The sequence below is a fragment of the Temnothorax nylanderi genome, unplaced genomic scaffold (assembly GCF_030848795.1).
Source record: "Temnothorax nylanderi isolate EJ_2023f unplaced genomic scaffold, tnyl_v1.0 TNYL_tig0045_pilon, whole genome shotgun sequence".
In the NCBI taxonomy this organism is placed as follows: domain Eukaryota; kingdom Metazoa; phylum Arthropoda; class Insecta; order Hymenoptera; family Formicidae; genus Temnothorax; species Temnothorax nylanderi.
Window position 1 is genome coordinate 729,912 of NW_027249107.1, and position 24,493 is coordinate 754,404.

The 24,493-nt window shown below is 40.2% G+C and overlaps 1 protein-coding gene across 6 annotated transcripts in view; it reads right to left on the reverse strand.

Moving 5' to 3' along the window:
- LOC139771895 (neurotrimin-like) overlaps window positions 1–24,493 on the reverse strand; it is a 307,135-nt gene that overhangs the window by 266,281 nt on the left and 16,361 nt on the right. The window contains exons 2-5 of one of the 6 annotated variants that reach the window (XM_071705054.1): window positions 23,339–23,463; window positions 22,957–23,079; window positions 21,719–22,697; window positions 18,863–18,908 (exon numbers count right to left, since the gene is read on the reverse strand). The gene's annotated coding sequence lies outside the window, so the exon portion shown is untranslated. Of the gene's footprint in view, window positions 1–18,862; window positions 18,909–21,718; window positions 22,698–22,956; window positions 23,080–23,338; window positions 23,656–24,493 lie in introns of those variants that run through there. The other 5 variants (XM_071705056.1, XM_071705053.1, XM_071705060.1 and 2 more) reach the window with 5 other exon arrangements.

Here is a 24,493-nt window from a genome sequence, read left to right on the forward strand (position 1 = left end):
TAGCTCCCGCTGTTCGCCGAGACGACGTAGTCGCTACATTTGGATTTTTTAAACGATACCTCTTTCCTCTCTCTTTTTCTCTTCTCTCTCTCTCTCCCTCTCTCTCTCTTTCTTTCGTGACAACATTGCAAGCACACATACAGTCGCGACTTAGCGCGGTCAACCATAATCATTTGCCGTCGTCCGGACGAGGGGATTGGAACCGCCGTTCGAAACTAACGAGTGTCATGCTCTAACCGCCGCTTGCTCGCTCACAGAAACGACTCGGAACACCGAGAGGGCGGAAGGAGACGGGCGAAATTGCGAGGGGGTGGACTGGTAGAGATACGGGAGTTTAAATAACTCCAGTACCGGGGTGGAGATAAGGAAGCCGAACCAAGTAAACGGAATGAGAGAGAGAGAGAGAGGGGGGAGGGGAAGTTGTACAGCGCGCGAAGTTGGCGTGTTCGTAAGCACTATTGTTTCGCTTATTGCACCAATCGCTTTGGATTTCGGCATAAGCGTCTGCTTTTCTCCCCCTATAGTATCTCCCTCCTCTCTGCATCTTGACTATACGCAACTGCTTTCTTAGCCCTTCGTTAGGTATGCACGAGGCGGTGCATCGAGAAACTGCATTTAACTCGGCCGCCCGCCGAAATAGTGTTCCGTCCTTTGATTTAGGGGAGAAGTCGCCGCTCGCCCATGCTCCCCTCTGTCTAGTTTTCCCCTTCGTTCACGCATACCACGAGGGAGCACTTCAAGGAATAGGAGACTAATTGAACTGCATACATACATTATAAAAGCGCAATATCAACAAAGAAATTCGTAAGCTAATCGTAGTTAATCACAAGGCTTTAAAGATAACGAAATAAAATTTGAAACTTTTTGTCTCAAGGAAAGTGGGATTACCGCTTGCTCACCGTATTCTAGTAACACCGACGCTTTTCTATTTAATGTTGCAGTTTACAAAGTGGAGGCAAATACGTACCGTCTCTTTCAGTGAAAACGATTTATTCACGCGAATTCGACGCATGGGTTATAAATAAGCTTACACGTGGCGATAATTCGCGCGCGCTAAATTATCGTACAATCGAAAACAACGTGAATGAATAGCAGCATCTGGAAAAAGCCATTGGAAAAAGGTACTATCGCGTAGCGCATCGGCAAATATGTATGTATCGGCAGGCGTGAGCGGCGTGGCGACGTTTAATTAGCGGCGGACACTTTACAGCGCCGCAGCGCCTGCAAATCTATCGAACGTTAGCGACCGGATATCCGATGTATCGCAACAGACGCACCATAGAACTGCGCTGTCTCGCGCATGAGACCGCAGTAACGTTGCACCGACCGTACTTGCATCATATGTATGTATATGCATATATGTGTTTTCGCGATTTGCCCGAAACGCAGATCCCTCGTTTTCTCCGGCAAGCGGAAATCCAACGCGCATTTCGATATCCACCGATCTCGCGGCACGCTTGTTTGAACAGCCCGCACTTAGAGCCCCATCGAATTTAATTCGGCAGCATTATCGGGCGAGTGCGTTTCGCAGCAGAGAAACGAGATGATTAATGAAAGATAAAGCGCGGAAGCATGCTCAATGGCGAGCAGCCTGCGGTTAGCATAATCGGCAATATACTTCAATACGATCGTAAACGCGTGATGGATGTACGACAATGATAAATAGGGGTGAGTCTGAAATATTTCAAATTCTTGTGATATGTTTAATTAACTTAATATACAAACGCTCAAATTAAAGTCTGACCAATTAATTTACTTATTTTAAAAATTAAAAATAAGTGAAATTGAAATAAAAGGCAAACTTGATTTGAGATATGTCAATCTTTTTTCGAAAGAGAAAAAGAGAGAAAGAAATTTTTAAGAAAGAATATATTCGATTGGCTTTTTAAGAATAAAATTGAGACTCTAAAATACTCACTGAGCTGTAGTGTAAGGCTAACTATAGCTTTAAGTAATTATTATATTTCTCTTATCTTATAGTTTTACGAAGAATTTGAAATAAAGATTTGAAAATTCTTATAAACATCATTGTGTAATCCCCGACGCAATATTAGACTATATAAACGAAAAAGAAGAAATATTCTTAACAAAAGATAGAATAGCAATTTTTATGAAAAAAATAGGAGCATATATATATAAATAGATCTTTAAATATAACATACTTATAATTTTGTCGTGTATATATATATATATTCTTTCCTAAATAAAAATATCTTAATTATTAAAACATCTAATGTTAAAAATTAAGAAGCTCGCGAAACACATATACAAATAATAAACTTTTACAAAGTTTCTCTTGGACACAAAGTTCCGCGTAAAAACATTAGTAGAGAAAACACAATGGTCGTGTCAACACTCTTGTGCCCACATTTATTTCTATTCAACACATCAACATGCGCTATTCGCGTCCGTAAATCATTAAGGAAAAGGTATTTCGCTCGACTGTCGACGAAAGAGTAAGGGGATTGTTCTGCGACGGACAGCGGAAAGTGATGCCGAAAGTTGGATCGTCGGAGTTAGAAAACAGTCGTTAAAGCCAAAGAGAAGCAAGCTTCTTACGTCCAGTCGGCAAGGGACGACGAGGAAGGAAAGATGACGGTAAACGAAGGACGAGAGAAAGGAGTTATCAACTTCGATCTCTGATTTCTTTGCAAGCAATCGCTTTTCACCACGCGGTGACGCGGATTGATATGACAAATTGTCGCTATTCCGCGAAATGGAAATTTTCGTCGGATGTGAACGCAACCCGGCACAAGACCTATGTATGTTATTTACAGCGGGTTTCTTGGGCGCAAATATAAAAAAGAAAAGGAAAGGGTAACGCCCGTTTTCCCGGCAAGATAGGCCGCCACCATAATCGAGGACAAAATTTACGAAAGGTCAGCGATTGCGAAGTCGCTGATATATATCTACGAGTATTAGCACTTCGGGGAGTCCGTATGGTACCGTACGTTATACGGGGAGACCTTTTGAGGTTCGCCTTTCGTGTCTAATACGATGGCGGTATATTAACACGCTCAGTGAGTCATACATTTTCCGCAGCAATGATTCATAACGGTGTAAATTTCAATTCCAGATGCTGAAGCCTTTTCCCTGTGAGACAACGTATACGGGCCGGCGCGATCTTGTGAAATTAAAATGATTCTTCAAAGAAATCGTTCGAAATTGTATCTGTCACGAATTACGATCCTGCGAATAATCATCAGAATGGAAACACTGATCAAGAGTGATAGCGTAAGATAACTCAAATTATTTGTCGTAATAAAAATTACATTTTTTCTACCTGAAAAATTTGTCGCGTAATTTAGTCGACATTGTAACCGTCGGGTGTCCAGTAATGCGCTACGCGATTAACATACGTAAACGAGCGTCACGTAACTAATTTTACGACAAAAGGAACACAGCACCGTGCAGCACTAAAGCAGCAACGGCTACTGCCACGCAGTATACACGAAGTTTCCAGTGCAACCTCTCCTCACCGAAACCAACGAAACGGTAATACTACTTCAGAGCGTGAGGAGAAAAAAAAGCAACGCGACACTCGCGAGTCCACTCGCGGCGCGGCGGTTCGGTAGTTACGCTCGCGTAATAACGTTTAATTAAGATAAAAGCAGAGCTTTGAAGAAAATATTACCCAATTTCCATCCGTAAATGAAGACGTGATTTTTTCAGAGGCGGAAACGGTGATATTGCGTATCGATCTATAAAGTCTTTCAATTAAGAAATACCGCGTATAAAATTTTATAGGTTTTTTTAAACAAATATAAATATTATTTTAAAATATGCACAGATACCAAGTTAAATTTGTCATAACATAATTTGCAAATTAGATATAGATGAAAGAATTTTGGTATTCCATTTTCGTAAGCGAATATTTACTTATTAATAAATAACATAAAAAGAAAAACATTTCAAATATTTCCTAAAATAATAGTCTTATTAGAATATCGAATATACTGATCCTCAATTTTTCGATTAAATAAAATCGAACTAAATTTTATCGTGCGGTCTAGAAAAATTTTCAGTGACAAAGTTTTCTCTCACATCAGCTGTATCTTTATCAAAATTATTTATAGCCATTGAAAGCTACAACATAATTGACATTAATGTACAAACAAAAGCGCGGAAGATTAAAGTTCATTATTTATCACCGCGCAGCCAACGATGGCATATATTATTATCGTTAATCATGGATGAATATTGACAGAATTTTTTTAGGACGAACAGGAATAAATATCGTTAACGCACATAGCGAGAAAGATAATCTTTTAGCTAGTCTTCGTTTCTGCTTTCATAAATGGAAACAACATTGTTAATTTTTACGTACATTATAATCAAAATATAGATCTATGGAATTACAATCAGAAGCTTATTGAGCTATGCATCCGTATCGCGGCATCCTGTATCGACACTATCGACGACCCTCCCTCTTTAAACCCACCCTAATGCAATTCTGTTGGCAACATCGCGCTTTTGTGTTTCGACGAGATAGTCGCATCCGGAATTTCGTGTGTAAACGCGACTAACACACAGGCTTCCCAATCGTCGTGCACCGCAGAACGATACAATGGACAATTTGTCAACGAACCTAACCGATGCCAGAATCTGCTCAACGGTCTTTGCGAGCTCCGCCATACTGATGTCGGCAACCCAATGTGAGAATTAATTTCACACTAAAGGCAAATCGAATGACTTTATCAATATCTCTCCCACCAATGGACCCCTCCTTCGTTCATCAATTCAATAATTAACAATTGCGTAAAGAATTTTTATTACACCAAGCCATTAAGTTAAATTATTAACTTAATACTATGAGTCATTAAATTAATATTAAACAAAATTATTTATAAATTCTCTTTGTCTCATTCGCAATCAAATAACACCGAAAAACCTTGCGACATGTCCCATATCATTGATGGACTGATCATCATTGTACAAAATATTAATTATAAATAATAATATATTATAAATTTGGTTATATGTGGTGATATAAAACTGTAAAAAGTGACCGAGTTTGAGAATTGCCGACTCTACGTTGTAACATTGATACACGGAATGACGTAATACACGTCGGCAAAGCGTCCGAAAGCTAGATTCGACCGATTTCATTTTCATGATTTATGAACGATTCGCGAACATGGACGCCAGCTCGTAAATCTAAACATCCGTCGAACGAACGGGTGTTAACGAACCGCTATCCGGCACGGTAAAAATATCGCGCGGTTGCGCGGCCTCTCGATGATGCCTTACTTTTCGTTCGCGCGATCTCGTTCAATCGATGGAGTGACAGGGACGTCGGGACGACGGTATCGATGAACGATATCTAAATAGCTTAATCGACAGACGCGAAAACTATTTCGGTACGATTCAAATATCCGCGACCATAACGGCAATTCATGATACATTGGCCCTCGCTTCTCGCGCGCGAGCGAGTGCAGTTACCCAAAATGCCTGTACGCAATCGAAACAATAGCCCAATCGCGATTGCTAGTTTCGGTAGCCTGCAATTTCCATTTAACGCAGTTGTCTGTAAGCCGAATGTAATTCCGCGAACGTGCGTGATTAGGTTTTGGTCCTGTACTGACACGTCTGCATTGACCACTGCCATTCGCATTCATTAACACCCGTGTTAGCGTGTAATTGTATCCATAATAGCATTATTCTGAATTACAGCAAACATAATACACGCTGCTAAGAAAAATATCTCATGAGAAGCTCGTAAGCTTGCGAGGAAATTAAAAATTTTATCGAAATATACGTAGTAAATGCATGCAAGAGAATGACAAACGAAGAAACATCAAATTTATTATTAAATTTTATAATGGAAAATAACAGTTTTGTCATATAATTACTTTTGTCATAGAATTACGAATAGCTTATGTATTTTCAAATTTTCAGATATTAAGTTCAGCGATGACAATCGTTTAATTTTTAATGTTAAATATTTTCGTAATAACATTAATACCGAAATTTCTGTTAATATAATTTGATTCCCAGCTCTTGACAAAGAGTCTGTCATTCAAATTTGATATAGTGAAGATGAAATATACTGTGTATTTCATTTAATACGTTAAAAGCAACAGGGTGCGATTGGCTGCACGCGCATTTCACGGCAGAAAGTCCGATTATTGGAAGATATAGCATAGAGTCGAGTTTTACACGTTTATGTATCGACTATACGATATATCACAAGTGTGGCGCACACATTTTAAAATCCTACGAGCGTTAACAGCGTATATAGGCGAATATACAAGTCCCCATCGCCGCCGCCGCCGCCATTACCGCTATCGAACTGTATGAATTAAGACTATTAAGAGAATCAATTCTAACATAATAATAAATAAATATTTCGCGACATATATTTCGCGGACTTTATGTAAAACAAGCAAAGTTACTTTCCTCCCCCCATCCTTGCTACCCGTTACTACATATAAGTCCCGTAATCTGTGAATTTCCGAAAAGTTAATTCGGGGATTTTAGATTTCTTGGAAATTCGGCAACGTCAGATAAGCTAATCGGTCCCGAGATCATTCATCGGTCTCGAACACAGGCGCCATTTGTTTAAATCACAAAACATTCGCGCGCGATTTAAACGCAATAAACCATGCTCCCGTGGGAGCCCATTCGTTTGAGCACGCCGCGTGCTTCAGGCTTTTCCAGGAGGAGGACTCGCACGGGGGTCAAAAAGAGTTTGAAATGGAGCGAGCCGTGACCGAGGCAGAGCTCAGCTGTCGCGCACAGGCAGTCCGTGGAGAATCATATATCGTACAGTCCTCGATGGAAATTTCGTGATCGCGTTATCCAAGCGATAAGCGTGATTATACGTTAAATCTCTTTTAAACACGATTTTAAAGTTGTTCGAAAAACGGAACATGTAAAATTTGCAAACTTTGCATGAGTATAAGCGTAACAAGTTTACGGATAATGGAATATATCCATGTACTGTGGTTAAACTTACGTAATCTTTTGAGAAGTACAAGTTTAGAAAATAATAAATCCGATGTGGCGAAGGTTTACGATAGTTTAACTTTATTAATTCAATCGGAAATATATACTCGAAAAAGTTTCGCTGTCCGTCTAATTTTATTTCTTTGATTTCATTGGACGCACTTTGCGATCTGTTATTAAGTTATTTGATACTGATTGTGAGATACATTTTACATATAATACACTCTCGTTATCGAGATACATTTCACATCAAACAAGATTTACTATCGAGGATAGGTTCTTTCTCACTATTGATTGCGACTGTACCGTTCTTGATTCCGCTCCTGCAGGATATACGGAAAGACCCCTCTCACGCATACATAGTTACGGGTGCGTGTTACTGGCATCTATGATCTTTATACCGGGGGGCATTAGCAACCTCCAGTGTTTCGCATAATGTTGCCTTAACGGTACATCACTTAGCGCGAATGTAACGCCAAACGAGTTCATTACGCACGAATCGTTTCGTTACGCATATTTTCTAACGAGTAATCCTTTTAGTGACGCGAGCTCATTCTATTAGCTATTGGACCATAAAAAGGAGTTACTCTGAGATCACACTTACAACTATGGCGGCAACTTTTTACAGACGATTAAACAATTAACTAATTAGCATTTTTAATTATATGCAACATAAAAAAACATTTCACGTAAATTTTTCATGCTATATCTTATCTTTTCTTTTTGACATTTCTATTCATTGCACATATTCACATAATTTTTATACGGGCATCGCGTAAACGCTGATATGTTCAAATTTAATATCCAAACTCAAATTCAATTCTACATTCAAAAATAAATGCAGAATTTTCACATCTAAAATGATACAATAATTGAATAATAATAAATGACTACATCATGATCATCATGCGCGTACGTCAAATAGCGCACAATATTTCAAGCTTTTAACAACTCGAGCTCACCAGATTCGGGTTCAGAATCTGTTGTCCAATTATTTTTATGCACTGTACCGCCTGTACGTCGACGGAAAACCTATCCTCTACCTCTCGCTACATTCTCACGAAGATCACTCGCACGCGAGGCAATATTCGCGTTCGGGTTTTCGATTTCCCACCCCTACAGACACGCATGCTCGGTGTACAATTGTTTTCTGTTGCTCTTTTGTAACGAGCAAAGTCTTCTGTGTTCCCCATTTCTTTTCGTTCATCCACCGTCCGCCTAGTGTGATCGAAATCAGTCCCTCATCAGTTTCTCGCAGCCAAGCAGTCCGATCAAAGAAAGTCTCTATAGAGAATGAAGATGTAGCGCACACTGCACACACACACACAATGCGCGCGTATCCATGTCGGAGTAATCTTGTATGTGAATATGTGTATATACGAAGGCACATGCAGATCGGCTTTTGTTCGCAGTGCCTTCAAAGTAATTTTCTGCGTTTGTAAGAGTCTTAAAGCTGTTTTATAAAATATTATATTCTGGAAAAAATTGTATTATTATTTCAAAAATATAAACACGGAAAAAAGATTAGCTTATACATATATAAATCGAAAATTTTAAGTAATATTTGTTGAAATAAAAAATAGAGAAATAATGATTTTCTGTAATGATATAAGTTTTTCTTAATTTTGCTTGATTTTCTTTAAATTTGTAATTATTAGTAACGGCTAGAGAGATAAAAAAAACTTATCCATTACATGTTGTTGATAAAATTGTGTATACACTTTCTCCAAATTATTCAATGTACAATTATTCGAGCGCTCCGATAAACTACGCTTTGCAAGACAACTTGTGACTCCATATTTTTCGAAATATCATATAAATAATGGTCGAAAAATATGTTCTTTATGTTAACGATATTGGCAATTTTCCGAAACAATGCCGATCTTGGTTCAATGCATGTAGTTGAACCGGTGCGGTGGAAAGATCGAAATCAACGTTTCGCGTTCGACATCGTTCTGTACAGATAAGACAATAGATGCAATCGTGAAGATTAATTCACGATGCCCCAGTATTACGATCCTACAGAGTACAAAGCCAAAGGGTTTCGAACCAAAGGCACCCTTTGTTAACCCTAGATATCTATATCCCGTGATACAATCAAAGCTCACATCTAATAGACCCCACCACGTTTTACTGCCTCTAGTCTTTTGCTCTTTTTCAACTACTCAAATAGATTTAGCATTTATATTATTTAAACTTATAAAATACTTAAAAGGAAAAATAATTAAACATAAACGAGTAAGACCGAGATATTAAAAAAAAAAATTTTTTATTCCACGCAACAATTTTAGCGAAATGAAAAAAACATAGCGTCTGTTGGACGCCCTACGGTGACTACCCAAGACCTAAGGAATGATGACACGTGAGTCGGTATTATCCGCTCGACATTAATTATTAATAAGCATGTGACACTTTTACGCGCTATGCTTTATTTAGCAGCGAAATCGCGCCACTGTTATTACAGCGCTGTTAGAAAATTCAGCTTTACATTCGCTTGTTCGCGGTTTACCCATCATCAAGTAGGGTGAAAGTGAGTACCAGGTGTTCGACGTTCCTCGATTATTGCTGTTGCAATATCAAAAGCTTCCACATGACAAAGTAAAGGGGACAGACAATGTATTAACTTTTTATTTTAGCTTCGGCGAGTATTCATGTCGGGCGACATCTGGAACAAGCTCTCTTCTGTGTTCGTAAAAACGGATATAAACTAAACGACTTTTATAGATCGTGACAAGTATTGAATAATGCATCGCTATCTCTGTTACTTATATTGGTATCGTTGCTGCCAAACACATTAATTAAAGTCAACTGTTAAATTTAACTGATATTTTTATTCTTCCTAACTCTTATACCTAGATATCGCAACATAAATGTAAACTTAATTAAAAGTAATTACATAAAATTGTAAGAAAGAGAAAAACATTTTATAATAATAAAAGTAATTAAAAACGTGCCTGATTGTTAATCAAAACGCGTTCAAATATAGCGATCTTTTCACACAGAGCATTCTTTATATTTCCCATAATCTCTATAATCCTCGTCCCTTTCCGCATTCGTTTCGGATGCGAAATATCGGGGTGTACGTAACTAGGGTGAACGTCGGCCAATTAACGTTATAAGCACGTTACCGTTTAGTCATTCCGTTTTTCCAACGCGCGACCCTTAGAAATTGCTAGGGACAACATATCGTTACTGACAAGTGATATCTGTAATTCGGGTAATTTCCCTCAGTTCTTTGCGTACGCGTATTCGGTACTTAATGGTTTTATCTCTAATGGAGAAGATATTCTGCCATAACATTTCGCATTGAGGCGTCCTTTTTATAGCGCGTAAAATTTCTCTTTCCTCTCCCCTCGATCCTGTTTATCAAACTTTCACCGACACCGTCTAATTAGAGCTGCGTTTTTGCCACGCGACATCGTTTATCCTTTAAAGATTCCCCATGGCGAAGAGAGCAGCCGTCATAAATTACAAAAACGGATGCGCTCGTTCGCCGTCCTATTTACAGCAATAATATACGTTTAATTGCAATGTCAACGTTACAGCAAGGCACATCGTATCCTTCCCACTGAGATAATAATTACACGAGCGACAAGTAAGGGGAAGAAAGGGACGGGCAAAACCCGGACTTCCCACAATTCGCGCACGTACACAAATTCTAAAAAGAATATGACTGTACATATATATGTACATATCTCGTTGCAATGTCTCTCGCATACCATGAGATTAACGCCGGTGCATAAACGCGACGCTCTCTCTGAGCGAAAGACAAGCTTTTAGCACGGTTATTCCGTATCACCTTATTCTCGCGGGATGTTAGTTTTTCATTAACCGCGTCGTGGGAAGCGCGAGAGCTGCACAGGCGGGCTGCTCGATATAAAAAAAGTCCGCGGATAAATATGCGAGGAGCTTAACGCGACGACCAATCGGTGTGCGACAGGTCGCTGGAAAAAAACTTGTCGATATGGAAAAAAATATACAGCGCGGGAGTACGCGCAATGTGTCAGTGGTTCAAAAAAATTACCGAATCATTGCGACGAGAATAGGAAAAAAAATGCGCTTCTGGCGTAGGTATTATAAATAGTATAAGATCTTAAAACACGGTCTCACACAAAATGCCTGATACATGCGCCAATGAGAAATTGATTTCTTTTTTTCTCCATTTAAGAAAACTTTCTGTGAAATCTTTGTCTTTGCATATTTATCTTGACTCTAAAGTTAGATTGAATTCTGAAACCTGTGCCACAAAGGATTGAACTTTGCGGCGTAGAATTAAGAGATAAACTTCTCGAGAAACTTGCTTTAAATAAATAATACGAAATATTTTTAAGTTTGTCCCGATAACGTCATAGTTGTATAACAATTTTAGAACTCTCTTCATCCGTCGAATCTCTCTCAATACAAAAATATAAATTTTCTATTATAATAACTGACAATGAGAAATATACCAATGAAAGAAGAATCGAAGCTAAATCCAGATCAAACGAGGAGAGCGAACAAACAGGAACGACGTCTTTCTTTCTCTTAGCACTTGTAGCGATCGCGTTTCAATAGGTAATGCGGCGACACACACGGAACAGCTTACAATACTGCTTGCCGTTTCAAGTTTTTGCGCGTGAATGGTAGCGCAACGACCTTGCGTAAACAACACAATACATAACAGCTGTGCGTCGTGAACAACACCAAGCGCGGATAGAGACGTATTATCGAAATATTCAATACATCATAAAGTGAAATTATGCCGAATATCTTGCATTTTACAATTACAAATTAATTTAAACCTTAATTGATGAGTTTTACTTCAATCTGGTGAATATGTATATAAATCTATGTTACAAATAATATGAATTTGAATTGTTACGCGCGTATTATTTAATTTTTTCTCTATATTTCAAAATAATTCGATCAATAACTTGTCAAAACAATCATTATTTAATCGCTCTTTCCTATTGTCTTAAATTAATAAATTCCGCTATGCTACCGACGTGCAATTTCCCCTCGTTGTTGTCAGCCAACAGGTGCCCCCTCGATATCGTGCCATTTTCTTCATGAAAAGTTGAGAAGGAGAGAACGAAAAGGGGGAAAGACTTTGCGAAAGATTGTTTGCCGAAGAAAAAGAGGACGCTTATAAAACTTGTATCTCAGGGACGCGACCGATCGAGAAAAGAGACGAGTTTGACGAGCCGCGTATTGGGTATGATAGAGCGCAAGGCGGATCAAAGTGCGGATATCATTTTAAAGTATGTCTTAAGATGCGGTGGAGTGAAACACACCGCGACGCCGCTCGTCGACACGTGGAAGTGGAAAAGTTTCTCTTCGACACTCTGGGACACCACTTAGTGAACGCTCTGGGGTCTTAGCGGGATCATAACGATACGCCGCGATGTATAACGATACCTACCGTCGGCGTCGCCGTCGTCTCTGGATGACATTCAATCTTTCAAGTACGTCTCTTGACTACCTTGAAAGCAAGATCACGCTAAACATACCTACCATTAGTAGCGCTAAAAATATAACCTTAGAAATAATATATTAATACCATCATATCTGTCGCGGTTTGCCTTATTTCCGCGCTATAAGTGCCGCCGCGCCGCGCCGTCGTGTTTATTTTATTATTAGATCGCGGTATTCCAGTCACCGTGATCAATCGGTGTCTCGATTTTGACGAAATATTTAATGAGGCGAGGGAGTTAAAATTCTCGTAGTCGCGAATCAAGCGCGAATTGAAGTTCATTGTAAAATCTGGATACCATCGTTGTTCTTGATATAGATTCGAGAAACGACGCACACGGGCCACACAATTATATCTGACCGAATTAATTACACGGCTTTAATTATAGAATGCACGCGAGCGAGCGAATGAACGAGCGACACGTTAAGCGTCGGCGTTGAAATCCAATTTCCCGCATATTCGCGTACTTGGCCGCCCGCGGACATCAATTTTGGGACGCCCCTTGTGCCGGCGGAGGGCGGAGGATGCGCGAGAGCCTAAACCCACGTCGTCTTAATTAAATTGAAGGAAAAGGCGGTTAGAGCATACACGACTATAAACTAAATTCCCGGTCGTCCCCGCTCGGAAAGTCGACACCTGGCAAAATTTCCTCTGGCCGGTAATGACTCGTAATTACAGGGTAGAGCGTAGAAAAATGATTGCCGTGGAGAGAAAGCTCGCTCCGTGCCATCGATCCGACAGACAAGCCCTCCTCTCCGCTCCCCGCGCACTTCTAATCTCTGTTAAGCTCCGCTCGCGAGGGAACTTTCGGGATAAAGTTTCGCGCAACTTTTATTTCGGGAAAGTTACGAGGCAGGTAGTCGTTCTGATTTAACGATTAAACCTCGCTAGGGGACACTCGTGCCGCGTATTAACGGAAATGAGTGGACGCGTGTAATATGTAACGTCGCTTTTTCTCGGATCACGCTTCCCCGTTTCGATATCTTTACTGATTATCTTCTAACGACATTCTCTTACGACAGATCGGAATACGCGCGCTGAATTAACGCAACAGTATAATGAATTCCTTTCGAGAGCGCACAGTGACCTCGCGCAAATGCTAGCAGGTCCAACGTTATCCACTGCGAACTGCGAGACAGGTATAAAGGCGGAAATGCAGTTGCACGCGACGGATATAACGATGCGCTTGCTCGCTCTCAGAGGGTATTTTATTTTTACAACGCTGCTCGTACCAACGTGTGTATGCGCGCGCGCGCGCGCGCGCTTGATACCGTACATAACGCGATTACCGCTGCCACTTAATTATATCATACAGATAAATTTTACAGCGAGGTGAGTCGGGGCGGAAGACACTTTGCGAGCGATGATTTCTATTTTAACGACGTTGAATTTTCCATTACAGAAAATCCCTCTCGCCGATTTCGTTATCAAGCATGCTCTCTCTTCCTGCATGCTTGCTGAATATAATAATCACACGGCTGCTCGAGCGCGAGAGATATGAGCGCAAATATTTATTACGCGCCCGACTTGCGCTCGACTGTTGATAACGATCACCCCCCCATTGTTCGCCGTTCACCTCAAAGAGATAACTTGACTATTCTATCGAACGGAATACGAATTTTTAATGCTCAAATTTTTAATTTATTCATTTCTTATTACTTTTCCGATAACGTCGCCAATATATTAATGTATTAAAAAATTTTCTCACGAATAGCTTAGTGCGTCTCGCAACTTATGGAGACTCTCATATTATATACGAAGGATTAAACACGTTAATCACTTTACGATGTTACGTGTCCAATATTTTATATACAAGGAATTTTCAAGCCATACCCACGTCACCGTTATTTCGAGATTCGACCACAGAAACGATTTGTACTCACACACCTTTTATTGGATCGTTATTTGCGCGAGATTACAATGCCGCACGAACAAGCGTTCGTCGTATCCCGCGGGCACAGCGGATGTCGCCATTTGTTCGAGACGTCATTTTTCAGAACGTACCATTTCTGGAATTTATATTCTTCATCGGTGACACGCGCGGGCGAGTCAGCCTATCGCTTTTCTCATTCCTCCGACTGCTCTCGTGACTGCGACGAGGATTTAAGACTGCATATCGCATTGTTCATAACGACAGATTCGGATATTTCGATCTTTCCATCTCGCAAACATAAATTTCCTGAAAATTCTCGTGTTTACTGTGCGTGGAGCATTATTACAAAGCATCGACAATGCTTGATATTTTCTCTGCGTCACGACGTAACAAATATACAATATACGTGCAATAATATACGTATCGAAATAAATCAATATTGGAAATAAATAAAATATATCGGAATATAACTCTAATCTCACGAGTTTCACGAGTAAATTTTTCTCCGAAATCGCTTTTAGCCAAAGAGAATTCTGTTTTATATTTATAAATGAATAAGACATAAATTAATTCTACATATACATTATACATATATATAAATAGATATATAAACAGACGAATAACTTGTACATTTACAAATAAATTTTCTTTTAGACAGTAAGCACTAGGACGAACGGTAGGATAAAGGAAAGAAGAGCATTTTGAATGTTAATATAGAATAGAGCGAAATGCATAAGAGCACACATGACCGCGTACGACGAAAAGTGAGGGAAGCCCCCGATGCAATGACCAATGCATTGCAGTTCGTAAAAGTGGCGATAAATCATTCCGGCTGTAGGTGAATCGCGGGATCTTGGAGCAAAGTGGGTCGAGTTTCGAAAGGGTGCTCTCCTCCCGATTTGACACTGCCGGAGGTAGGTACGGATATTTAGTCCCCGGCTGTGCAGTGGAAACTATTCGCGGCCCGTATTTCGAGAGGGAGAGAATAATTTGGGTCACGAGTCTAGCACAATGGCCGATAGAGTACCAAAGCGTGAAATTCAATTGAACGGGTAAATTCAGAAAAGACAACGGACCCGTCGTTGCCGATACCGATCGAGACGCCTCGCCGCGCGTTCTTCGTTCTTCGTTGCATTCGAACGTTGCGCAAATGCATTTCGTTGAATGCGATATACGCGCAGCGAACAGTACTCGCGTCCGCAAATTTGAATCAAATCGTGCAAGAAGAGATACAATCCTTATACGAAAGAAATCAAATTTTAATTCAGAGAAAGCAAAAAAAAGCCTTGATACTAATTAAAGCAATTAAAAACAATTTTAGTTTAAATTTACGATAAAAAGGCAGAAAAACTTGGAAATAACAAATTAAAAATGGAAAACATCTTAATCATAAATATATGTTAAAACTGGTGGCTTAAACTGACCTAAGTCAAATGAGCTCTGTTGCACTTACAATTGCATGAGTAAGTCCATTGCATTTCTGAAATTTTTCGTAAAATCGAGACGATTTATGGAGCGATTTATCTCTATTATCGTGGCAATCGCGAACGCTGAAATCGCAATCGAGTACTATTACATCCTCTATCCTATGTCCTTTTATGTCCGATTGAAACCGCTAATATCACGCATTTTAATAAGAATTAACGCGATAAACGCGCGTAACTAATAAACCACTCGACGATGACCCACTTGAAAATCGATATAGAGCCGAAAGCGTCCTCGTCGCCGTCTCCGACGATCGATAGAAATACGCGCGGATATATACGTGCGAGGGTTAAATCGCAGGAACAGTATAAACGGCGATAGGAACCGCGGTGAGGTATTCCCGGCTGGCTTGCGTGACTACGCATAATAATCGGGCGTAGCCACGCGTTCGTTCGTTCGTTCCTATCGACATCTCGAGAGCGTGCAATGTGTGTAATACGCGCAAGCATAATGTTCGCCAAGCTTGCTCTGCTTTATCTCTCTCTCCCTCTCCCGTACGGTCCAAGTTTCCTTCATTAAAATAGTCAGTCAATGCTCTAAGGTGCATAAAGCGTATATAAAGCGAGTAATTATTCGGTGGACCGAGTGGCATATATGCATACGCGCGTGCACGTGTATACGTAATACCTAGCCGGGCGTACTGCCGCCGCGCACGGGCATCTGTGCCCGTCTCTTCCTCATAGAATAATGCGCATATTAATGCAGTAGGGTATAAATTAGTTGAGATCTGGCTAGACGAGCCGGAGCAACACACGTACACACAGAAACGAAAAGCATCTACCTCAGCGCACATACGAGTCTCTCGCGTGCCCGCGTCTCTTCCTCACCCTCTCTCTCTCTCATTCTCGCGCGCGCAATACCGAGCATATGTGTACTTATAAACGTGACAAGTAGGACAATGAAACCTGCACGCGTTCTACGTGTTTCCTGGCAACCTCTGCTCTTGATTTATCTAACACTGTTGCGACACCCCGAAGTCGCGCCCGAAAGCATCCCCTTTTACGCTCTATAAACGAGACAGAAACGGTGGATTTAACAGGTGCAAAACGCGCGCGTCACAAAATACGCGACAAGTAAAATCGCTATTTTGTAACGCGCGTTATTCTTTAAGTCATATCACGGCGAATGGCATGAAAAGATGGACAAAAGTTTCTTCCTCGAGACAAAGGTAATTTTCACACACTTAAAAAATATTGTCGGAATTTATAACACGAAAGTTTAGTAAGTTTAGTTTATCAAAAATCGAATGCGCGTAACGCGCTTTTTTTGCATCCTGCATTTTTATGAGGAAACGGAAAACGGCAGCTGCAATTTTTGGCATTTATTGTCGAAAGAAAGGCTACTAAATTCCGATATAATCGGATGATCCGTTTTTGGGTGATCGTGTTCACGGAATTACCGACTCACCGGGACAAAACGCCTGCGCGGATATCATCCCAAAAATGGTGGAATTATGTTTGGGGATTAAAACATGTAAATCCATCAAGGTCTCAAAGTTCAATTTTCAACCGATCCCCATTCAATGTGCCGCGCTTCGTATAAACGAAAGTATAGATCAATTTTTCAATGCGCCGCACGGAACATGCTAAATCTCGAAACTGCGACGACGCGGATAGGATGCAGCTGAATGAGATAATATTGTATATCTGGTTGCGCCTATACTGACAATGAATGACGATCGCTCGCGACTATTTTATATGCGAACTGTGCCGCACAAGCATGCGAAGCCGGTCATTTTGATTGGTTACTCTACTCTACGTGCATTCTCAGTCATTTTCTCAGCAAACAAAGATATCAAGTTCCACACGCAAGTATTTCTACCGCATTTGCGTGCGATTTCAATACGCGACAAAATATACGCGACAACGATGCTCGCTATTGCATATTTACTCGACTATATCTCTTTGATGTTTTTTTAACGGTAAAGCTTATATTTTAGCCTGGGACTGCGAAGCACACAAATTGGCAAAGCTAATGCCGGGACGGAGAGATCGATCCAGTAAAAGTAATTTAGTGGCCGGTCCCACTTTAAAAGTACTATTGAACTCGAAACCGATCGACTTGGTTACTTCGAAATAGTTCGCAAATACGAATTAAATGTGCCGGAACGTAAACATGCGAATCTTCAAAACCCAAGTCGAAATCAAACATGGTAAGATAAATTAATGCAACACATATTCTCGTTATCGTTTTATATTATAATATCGTTTATAAATATTAATTTAGCACACAAACGCTATTTAAACTACAAAAACAGTAAGCGTTACTTACAATTAATGCAGTTTCATGAAAGATCAGTTTTTCGAGATTACATTATTTTTACGAAATGAGATCGCAGAATTATCGACGAGTCGCAATAATTATCACTCCAGGCAATTATACGGAGCATAGCTGTTAATTGTTTGGTTATTCTATATCGATATAATAGGCTGAGCATTAATAATTCTATTTGCTTAATCAACCATGACATCAAGAAGTATTTGTGTCGATGATTATGGATCGCGTATTGCACTAGGATTATAACAGACCACATGTCGAAGAACTAATTGATTAATTGCGCGAATAAATCATTTCGCATTGTCGCGGTAAACAGCAATCTATTAATTTTATATATGTATACACATATGTGTGTACGTGTGTATGGCCTTATTATCCAAAAATTAAGTACAAATATTAGATTTTATTATTAGAAATAATATGAAACGGAAAATATTTTTTATCGGTAATCTCTTTAGTATTCATGTTACGTTTCTCTGTAACAATACAAGTGCAATAAGCTAAAATAAATCATTTCTAATCATTAATATTTAATATTTTAATTTTTTCTGTAATAACTGTAGGTTACAGTAATTACAGAATAAATAATATATTCAATAAATATATTTTATGAGATTAAGTAATATTTTACTTTACAGAACACTTTACCGCTATATACATTCATTATCATTTTAAATAAAAATTTTAATATAATGTCTAATAATTAGAAAGACTGTTCGTGATTCTCTTATGATATCTTTTTTCTCATACATACATTTTATTTATATTTGTACCATAATTTTTACAAATCCATTGCCATTGAATTGAAATAAAAAAGAATAACTCACCGACCGATGCGCAACAGCAGAGTTGAAACTCTGCGTTCGCGTTGATCTGAAACATAAATATTTTTACATTAGAGTAGGGTTCAAGATAATCAATACTTGAAGTTAATAATTATATCGCGTCTGTCAAATGTTTAAAAAGTCATTTTAATAGATATCTTATTTTAAAATGCTTACAAAAAACAATCGCGATAATTGTGTCCATTACGTAAGAAAAATAGTCTTACAAGAAGATATGGTTTGGGAAATTCGTTCGAAGAATGAAGCGGAGACTTTCGCAATAGAGCTTCATGGTGCAGGACTAAGTCAATTTAATCAAGTAATGCACCTAGTACACGGTGCAGCTTGAATAGACCTCCAGAAAGACATTAATGGACCGCGATCTTTATAATCTTCGTTTAAGCTATCTACTTCGATAAATATATAAGATAAGTATGGATTTTCCGCCACAATGTAGGGACAGTGAACTTTTAAACTACTTTCTCGAAGAATGACAAATCGATTTATTTTGATATTAAGTGAAGCGTTACGTCGCGTGCGATATTAAAAAATTATGAGAGACATTTTATAATCAATCGTGTCATCAAAAAGATAACGTACTTTTACGCAAGAAAATATTTATATATACTTCAAATTTATCTCGAGAAATTTATATATTATATATGTATATATATAAATTGTTGAAATATCTTTCCCAAGAAACTCGGACACGTTACATAAATATGATAACGTAAATTTTCCATGATTCGTGAGCTAAATAAACATATTTGTCTGTGTAAACGATCTTCTTGGCTGCGCTAGATAATATGAAGCATTAAAACGTCCCACGACTGCACGTCACTGTGGGAATAAAAGTTTCCTTTGCGAACTTATCGTACGCGGCATTTTTCAATGTCCTATTTGCCAGCGACGAGAGGGAACGGATAAAAAACCGCTGCACGTAGTGAATTTGATATAATACCCCGCGCAAATGAACTTTTCTATCGACTAATTACAAGCGCAGGAAATTCGCGTAAACGGCCCAACCCAGAACGAAATAATTAAAATTAACGAGCCAATTTTTGCGCCCGTTATATACCAGGGCACGCCGAGCTGAGCGCGGCGCGTTTGATTAAAACCGAACGATTAGATGAACGGGGTCACATTTCCGTGACCTTATCAGTTACCTTAAATTGGCCCATTCGCGTCTAATTAAGCTGTTGGTAAGTTTCATGATGAAAGTGCCGTAATCGCAGCAAAATTATTGCCGTACATTCAACGTGATCTTCGCTAAAATCGTTTGTTTCAAATACGAAGACGTTCAAACTTCTCTCGGGAGAGCATATCCGCTTCCTATGTACGAGTGTATTTATATATATACAATGAGCCATTATACGCGCGATACATAGGCTAAATCATATTTGATAAAAAAATTGGAGGGTATCATATATATAATAAACGTCTCACTAACAGTCGCGTAATAATTTGATATCATGAATAACGCTGTATGTATGACCACAAAACTGATTACACTCCTATTAACTGCCGATATCGATTCCACATATACTATTGTATCTATACATACGCGTATACAGCTAATACCGCCTCATGGCTGCGTCGCAAATATGCTTTTAATATTTGCGATACATACGAGAAAATAAATTGATTTAAAAGCTTTCGAAGATAATTCCTTTATCGATTTCAACATATTGCGATATCATTCTACAGCTGTGTCTCTATACCAAGCAAAACCGAGCAAATGTTTGGTTTCCAAATTGCATTTTATTGTCTTATCATGCAACATATGATTATGTTTGTTGATATTTCTATTTAAAAAAAATTGCAATAACTATAAATGGGAAACAGAAACGAGTAAATTCAAGATGATCAAACGATAATCGATAAGCAAAATGAGTTTTATAATTCAATATAAAATAAGACCACACACAACCAATGCTTCCAAATTATTTAAAGTCGATTAACCTAACGCGACAAATCCATGTTGTCATAAAATGTTATAATTTTATACGAATAGTTTGTATTTCTTAAAAAACCAAAATATAACTAATTAGCCACTTTATCTTGATAGTGCGCAGATCATTAAAAATCTTGCACTTTTACTAAAAAATAGAAATTTTTTCTTCGTTTCAAATACAAATAAAATAAACATTACGTAGGAAAAGAGTTCGTTTAAGTTCGAAAATGAGCGCGCTATTTAATACAGCGTGCGTAAGAAAAACTAATTATCCGGCTCGCTCGGCACAGCTTCTGTTTAATTACACGCCCGATAAAAAAAACCTTCAAGACGGTGCCTTCGAATTGTCCCACAAGTATCGTTAATGCCTCGTTCTACTCGGGAATGCCGCTCAAATTCTTCGGATCATCTAAGTGTCGTTAATGCTCGCCGTATTCGCGAATGACATTACGCTAGAGTAAGTACCATCCGTCGCGAGAGACACGCTGCATTGTTACACCGAAAGATAAACACCATGGGTTGAATTCCATTTCACTCGGTAATTACTATTCTGTTTATTCTACTGCGAAGTTATGCGAACGATTCTCGAACACGCATACGGTCGATTGATGAGGTATCGGTAAGTGTTTAACAACGAATAGACCCTGGTTGTCATTTGCCCAAATTATCGCAAAAGCTAGAAATATTCGAGAGATTTAGCCAAGCTATTGTCCGCTAATGTATAATCAATTTTTCCCTAATTCAAGCTAGCACGTAAGATATCTTTTTCTCGAAGAATGGAAAATTATGCTATATTATTGCTGATATCAATGAATATCAGCAATTATTTTAGATAAAAGTGCACTTAACATTTCTTATTCATTTTATAAGAAAGAATTTCTCTTAAAATTATGTTTTTTACTAACAATTTCTCAATTGTATGTATCTATTCAATCCTCGCTTTTCACAAGGCCCAGCGTAAGTCTTTGACGTAAAATGTAAAACGATTTCATAGCAATGAGCAACTCGAAAGAGCGATGTTTTTCGTATCACCCCAAAGTTGCTCTGCCGGGGCCCGATGTCTCTCCCAGACCTCCTCCTTCTCTCAGGACGTCAGACCTCCTCCTCCCGCCGCACAGGACACTCGCGAGAAACACTCGCGGATAATAAACTACAATCGCGCGCGGACTAATTTCAGTAAAAGTCTTTCTCGCGCGATACTGTACGGCACTCCCGTTTAAAAAAATCTTTTTTAGTCCGATTATTTGATTACGGCACTCCCGAAGCAAACGCGACGAACCGGCTGCCGTTCATTCAATTAAATCGGCGGACGAGGGGTACGTTAGCTTCCCCGTCTTTGGATTTTTATCCAAGCAGAACAAGAGTTTTGCTTGGGTAAAATCCTCGTACTGGGTACTGGGCCTTCCCACCTCGCTAAGGTCGTACCCCAGGGGAAGGTAGTACTTAAGGAAATACCGTGAAATATAAAAGCTGGTAATATATATATATAAAATCAAGTTATCGATTTTCTACCACAGATTTTTCGTACAAATTTGAAAGAGTCGCGACGCCGATTGCCCCGATTCGTTCCGCGTTCATCACTCTGCGTTGCGTTAATGACGACGAAATGTTGGAAGATCTTGACGCGAGATACTACGCGAATCAAGTGGACGGTTAGTAAAAACTAAAGACACGCAGTTGATTAATCAAAAACACAATCAAAATTAAATATCGCACGCACAGTACGGTATCGAGCACGTAAATCTCGCGAATGTAAAACTGTACTATTAATACTTTGCACAACTTTGATGCCTCTCCCAGGCCTCCACTTTCTCTCACGCTGCTCGGGGTGTCCCTCGTGTTCCCTCGATGCGAAGCTGATGCTCCTTCCTGCGTGGATATTTTCTGTAACATAAAAATAAACAAATCGATTAAATAATTGTCACGCGCATCGAACATCTTATTCGTTATTCCGATTAATGTTTTCCTAAATTACTTCTTCGAAAAAAGTCTCTACGTTAGAATCAACTTGAATCAAATTTTTTGATTTATTTCTTTTAACTAATTTATATTCCGAAACACGGTTTAATGTAGCAACTAAATAAGGATAAACGAAAAGAGGGATTCTATAATATCTTTAGAAAAAATAAAAAGTAACACTTACCAGAAGTGTTGGTACGCCGATGCCCGATGCCTATCCTAGGCCTCCTCCTCCTCTCAGGCTGCTCGAGATGTCCGTCGTGTTCCCTCGATGCGAAGCTGATGGTCCTTCCAGCGTGGATATTTTCTGTAACATATAAATAATCGAATCGATTAAATAATTGTCACGCGCATCGAACATCTTATTCGTTATTCAGATTAATGTTTTCCTAAATTACTTCTTCGAAAAAAGTCTCTATGGTAGAATCAACTTGAATCAAATTTTTCAAATTATTTCTTTTTACTAATTTATATTTCGAAACACTGTTTAATGTAGCAACTAAATAAGAATAAACGAAAAGAGAAATTCTATAATATCATTAGAAAAAATAAAAAGTAACACTTACCAGAAGTGTAGGTACGCCGATGCCCGATGCCTATCCTAGGCCTCCTCCTCCTCTCAGGCTGCTCGGGATGTCAGCTTCGCAGGATTCCCTCGCTGCTCCGATGTCATCTTCTGCGTCGTTATTTTCTGAAACATTCAAATGAACGATTCGATTAAGCGTAATGAATGTCTCGCGGCGCGGAGAGACCCGCGACGACGCGTATAAGGGAGCGAAGCCGACGACATAGTCTCGCGGCGCGGTGAGACCCGCGACGACGCGTATAAGGGAGCGAAGCCGACGACATAGTCTCGCGGCGCGGTGAGACCCGCGACGACGCGTATAAGGGAGCGAAGCCGACGACATAGTCTCGCGGCGCGGTGAGACCCGCGACGACGCGTATAAGGGAGCGAAGCCGACGACATAGTCTCGCGGCGCGGTGAGACCCGCGACGACGCGTATAAGGGAGCGAAGCCGACGACATAGTCTCGCGGCGCGGTGAGACCCGCGACGACGCGTATAAGGGAGCGAAGCCGACGACATAGTCTCGCGGCGCGGTGAGACCCGCGACGACGCGTATAAGGGAGCGAAGCCGACGACATAGTCTCGCGGCGCGGTGAGACCCGCGACGACGCGTATAAGGGAGCGAAGCCGACGACATAGTCTCGCGGCGCGGTGAGACCCGCGACGACGCGTATAAGGGAGCGAAGCCGACGACATAGTCTCGCGGCGCGGTGAGACCCGCGACGACGCGTATAAGGGAGCGAAGCCGACGACATAGTCTCGCGGCGCGGTGAGACCCGCGACGACGCGTATAAGGGAGCGAAGCCGACGACATAGTCTCGCGGCGCGGTGAGACCCGCGACGACGCGTATAAGGGAGGGAAGCCGACGACATAGTCTCGCGGCGCGGTGAGACCCGCGACGACGCGTATAAGGGAGCGAAGCCGACGACATAGTCTCGCGGCGCGGTGAGACCCGCGACGACGCGTATAAGGGAGGGAAGCCGACGACATAGTCTCGCGGCGCGGTGAGACCCGCGACGACGCGTATAAGGGAGGGAAGCCGACGACATAGTCTCGCGGCGCGGTGAGACCCGCGACGACGCGTATAAGGGAGGGAAGCCGACGACATAGTCTCGCGGCGCGGTGAGACCCGCGACGACGCGTATAAGGGAGGG